We start from the raw sequence: 5268 nt of genomic DNA, 5'->3' as shown, positions 1-5268 counted from the left end.
AGCAACAGGTTACTCTATAACCGGGAGCCGGTGTCCCCGGCTGCGTCCCCCCAAGGCGCCGGGGGCTGCAGGGGCCTTCGCCAGGTCCGAGGGGGCCCAGCCCCGGGGCTGCCCCAGGAGAGACGTGTTAAACTCCAGGTTTCTTTCACCCGAGAACATTCTGTACCCGAAGGGGAGGTGGAAGGTGGTGAGGGGTGGTAAAGGAGTGCTTGGAGCTGGGTTTTCCGTCGCGGGTGAGGGAGGGGACGCGCTGCCTGGGCGTCTCATGGGGGGAACAAGGCACCTTTTGTGCAGCCCGGTGCTCGCCACGCTGGCTCACGGGTTGTTTTTCTCCAGCTTCGTTCCCTCCTGCTCTCTCTGCCCTGATGCCTGCAGTGGGGAAAGATGCCATGGGATGGAGGGAGAAAGCAAAACGTTGAAGGAGTCGGGGGTGAGAAGCAAAGCCCCTCTTGGGGTACCCCACGCTGTGGCACCGTGCTCCTCGGGGGTGCATGGCCATAAAACTCCTTGTCTTGCCCTAGTCCTGCCATCAGCTGGTGGGAGGTGGTGCAGCCTGGCTGTGCCCCACGTCTTGGCCCCCCACTTCATCCCCTGGCAGTGGGCAGAGCTTTGGCAGAGCTGTGCTGGGATGATGGTGGGGAGAGGGGAATGATGGCTAAACCCACCTCTGGGAGGAACCCAGGGGCAGTGACTGCTGTGGCACAGGAGGGGAGTGAAGTGTTTGCTGTGGCACAGGAGGGAATGAAGGGCTTGCTGGCTGAGGCCATCAGGTAAACATTTTGGCATTGGCATGGTGCAGCCTGAGCAAGGCTTGCTCCTTGTGGGAAATGCTCCTTGTCAGTTCTGCTCAGGTGACCACCATGTGCAGGACCCCAGCATTATTCACCTGGGAGTGCCCCTGCACCAAAGAGAAATGCAGTAGCCTGTTTTACCGTGGCAAGGAGCATTCCTATGGCACTGCAGTGCTGAGCCAGCCCTCTCTGGGCAGGGCCCAGAGAAAGCAAGAGTCACTTCTTGCTGGAGTAGTAGAGGTAGGACATGAGCTTCAGCCCTTGTGTTGTAGACATTGTTGTTCCCATGCTCTTGGGGAGTAACTTCTGTAGAAGCCCTTATCCCATCACATCATCTCTCTCTTCTCTTGCCCTTCAAAAGCCAGAAGGAAATGTCAAAAGATGGTGAGGCCACTCCTGAGTTTCTGTGGCCAGACTGTGGGGAGGGTGTTTGAGTTGTGCTTGGGGTCTCAGCCCTGTAGACCCCGTGTTTGGGGACCCAAAAGGATGGTCTCCTGTGTGGGCAGACTTACTGCTTTCAAAGAACCTAGCTTCTTTTGTCTCCAAGATTTTTTATTAAATGATGGGAGCAGCTCATGAGCTGATCGTTGAGCTGGAGAGTATCAGTAGGTCTCACAGAGGTGTCAGTGGCAGTGTGGGATTCATCTGGTTAGATAAAACCTCTTAAAAAGCTGAAGCTTTTGAGAGCATTTTATTCAAGTGCAGGTGCCTCACAGACCTCCCCACTGTCCCCACAATGTGTGTTGAACCCATGGCACGTACAGGCTAGAGAGACCCTTTGTCACCAGCCCCAGGGAAGAAATAGCCACAACTGTGGCACTAAAGGCAGGAATAGGAAAAAGCTTCCAGTGTGGGACACGGGTCTGGAGGAGACCCGGCTTCCTTCCCCACTGCCGAGTTCCCTGCTACCGTGGTTTTCTTGGGATCCTGCCGTGCTGTGGGGGCTTGTGCTGTGCTGGCTGCCTGGAACCGCCTCGGGGAGTTGCCGAGGGAGGAATGCGGGCGGGTGAGCGGGGGGAGCGGGTCCCCGCACCCCAGCTACGGCTGTGGCAGCTGCGTTTGAAAGGGCAGAACCGTCGCTGCCGGAGCAGAGCGTGACCCGATGCTCGGTGTGACGCACCCGCCCAGCACCTCCTCATCCTCCTCACCCTGGCGTGCCTGAGGTCCCAGGGGGATCTCGGTGCAGGATGAAGGGTGAAAACAGGGCGAGCCTGAGAGAAGCAGCGTTTAAAGGATGGCAGCCACGGCAGGGGGGGTGGATATCGCTGCAGCAGAACGGAGCCGTGGTGGGGATGTCAGCTGTGCTGGTGGCCCGTGAGCCGTGTTGGCTGAAGGGTTTTGGGCAGGAGGTCCCTGCCCCCTGCAATGCAGCATCTACCACTGGGACCCCTAGGCTGGGCTGCTTCTCCCGGGATGCAGACTGGGATTTGGGAGGATTCTGTTGGAGAAGCCATTTAATGTTGATGGCACCGACTGGTCGTTGTCTGGCAGCCTGGGCTCCGTGCTGCTGGTGGGGGCAGGCACAGCCCCCGGGGTGCTGCCCCCACGGGGAATCTCAAACTGCTGAGCAGAGGAGGGAGCTTCTCCTCTGGGCAGGGAAGAAAACCACATGGGGGCTTGTTAGAGCTTCTGGTGGAGGTGGGGCAGAGGTGAAGGGACAGATAGGTGACAGGTCCCCTGCTCCACTGCCTCAGCTCCCAGCTGTGGAACTAAACAAGCTCCTGTCCTCAGCCCTGGTCCTTTGGCCTCAGCTCAAAACTCTTCAGTGCTGTGCCAAAAAACACAGGATCCTAGAATCATGATTGATTGGTTGGAAAAGATCTCTTAAGATCATGAAGTCCAAACATCAAATGGTGGTCACTGGGGGACTGTACTGCTCCAGCTGGGCTCTGGCCTGTACCCTGTTTCTGACAAACACGAAAAGCCATGGACCAGTGAAGCCCTATCTCACAGAGTATCTCCCAGTCTGAAATCCTAGAGGTTAACTTGCCTCTCGGGATCAGCCTTTTAAATCAGGTTGGCGGCAGACACCCGTGATGGCTTGAGAACAAAGACTTCTTCCTGGCAGAGTAAACAACACCCAAACCGAGCTCCTCAAAATATGTGTTCCTCTAAATTTTTAATGCCGTTTTCATCCAACTTGCTCGTCCTGTTCCAGGAGGGCTGGGCCTTGTAATTAAAAGCTCCAGCAATCTTCTGTCTGGCAAATGTCATCAATGGCTTTGCTATGCTGTGCCCTGCCTTCTCCCAACAGTGGGAATGGCTTGGAAAGGAGCTTCTGATCAGAGAAACTCTCAGAGGTCAGGTCTGGATTCACTTTGGGTCTTTGTGCCAGCTGAGCTTGGAGAGAAGCTGTCATGAAATCAGGGTCACCAGCTGAAGTAACAATTCCCATTCAAAACCTGGGAATACCCAAGGCAAAGGAGTTGTCTGAAGCTTATAGACAGCCTGTTTTCTGCACAGGGTGGGGGGCTGACAGCAAGAGAAGTAGCCCAGCATCTGCTCATCTAAAGAGAAAAAAGTTCATGGACAGATTTATCTTAGACTAGACAACTGGAACAGAGCTGTCCTACCCTTTTGAGGGTGCCAATCTGGGTTGGTGCCAGCTGACCCCCCGTGAGCTCTGACAGCCCTCCAGGGCTCTGTCAGCACTCTGCAAGCCAGCAGGCAGTGCTCTGAAATGAGCTCAAAAATTGATGTTTATTATGTGTGTATTTCCCCCATCACTGACTACCAGCAAGTACTGTCACTGTCTGCTGAGTCTTCTTTTTTATCTAGGTGATGGTTAATGGAGCAAAGGATTCACCACATTATAAAATATACATATATATACACATATATATACATATATAAAACATTGTTTTATAAAGCTTGAGGAGGAGGATGCTTTGTCCTGTGTGGCCCAGGAACATGGCATCCATCACATAACTAACCCCCTCAGCAGAACTCTTTTTGAGGGGCATCAGGCTGGGTCCAGTGTTATGGTGCAGCTTATGGTTGCAGGGTCATAGCTGAGGGGGTTGGACACCTTGGGGTAGGAACACCTTCCACCAGCTGTACTGGTGTCTCCTGAATGTACACTCTGGGCCTCTGCTACCTCCAGTTGTGCTGATACTTTGTGTTTGTTTTGTTTGTAGTGGGCATGAGAGGGAAGGGAAGTAAAGCAGAGAGGCTGCAGCATGAAAAGTTAACCTGTGGGACCGTGTCTGCTGTACCACCAACATCCAGGTAAGAACAGTCCACTTGGCAATATTCCCTTAAAGTCTGTTGGATGTTCTATTGTCAGACCTTTGTATAAGATAAGTGTAAATACCAGGAAAAATTGGTGCTTTCTTTGGATACATGCAGAAGGGATGGATACATGTTCAGTGTCACTAAGCAGTGTCACTGCTCCTAATGAGTATGTCAGGAGTAAATTCCATCACGCCAGACAGACCTGAAAGGACAGATGGGTGGGGGTTTTTGACTCATACAGAGCAAGCACAGAAACATGTTATTCATTCTGTTTCCTGGCTGCTCTTTAGCACCCAGTTCCACTGCCTTCCCCTTGTCTCCATGGGTGCAGCCTTGCTCCTGTTGACCAGCAAAGGGCTGGTTGTACCCCTGGCTGAGCAGGATCTGGCCCAAGGGGATTAATGCCAACAAATATTGGCTGAAGTTGTGTTTTGATGTGGATGCTGGGCAGTGTGAGGTGGACAGAAGCTGGTTCCCTGGCCTTGAGTATGACTTGGGGATGAAGTTGGGTCCTTCCACAGGACTTTCTGCATCTTTTGTTACCTTTACCCCCATGGGGATCAAACAGCAGCATGGCTGAGGTCAAGCAGAGCCTGCATCACTGCATTTTCAGCCCCTGATGAGTGCAAATCAGCACAGGGCTTGGGCACTCTTGCACAGGGCTTGGGCTCTCTTTCCCAGTGCAGGAGAACGGCCTGTGTAGGGCAGCAGGATCAGTCTTGCTGCACGCAGCCAGGCTTGCCCCACTCTGCCTTGGTGTAGCTGAGCTGCAGCCCTGGATTTCAACAAGATGCTCTGCACTTCAAACACTTCTTAGATCTAAAACGTTATTTATTTGAATAAATAAATAAAAAAAAATAGGAAATTCTGCTTATAAAGCCTGCCTGTACAAAAGCCCCACAAACTGCCTAAGGTTTATATTAGTAAGTATTTTTGATACAGTAAAAACCTCCTGACATTGCACACAGTTCTTCATTTGAATGACAAGGCCTAAATGTAATAGTTTTTGTGAAATCATAGAAATAAACACATTTAACACCAAATAGAAACACACCTGACAGCACTTTGCTGGAAATAGGACAGAAGGGTGAGTGAATGGTGTATGTTGATGCTTATCTTAAGGCCATCCTCTTTAAACAAACTACTCTCTCACTACTGCCTTTGGCCTCTGTGTCAGGCAGAGCTGGCTGCCCAGACCCTGTGCCTCAGCTCTCTGGGTTGGCACAAAACTCAATTCCACTCT

Source organism: Chaetura pelagica, unplaced genomic scaffold (assembly GCF_000747805.2).
Source record: "Chaetura pelagica isolate M959 unplaced genomic scaffold, ChaPel_1.0 scaffold613, whole genome shotgun sequence".
NCBI classification, from domain to species: Eukaryota; Metazoa; Chordata; class Aves; order Apodiformes; family Apodidae; genus Chaetura; species Chaetura pelagica.
Note: the sequence above shows the minus strand (reverse complement) of the source record.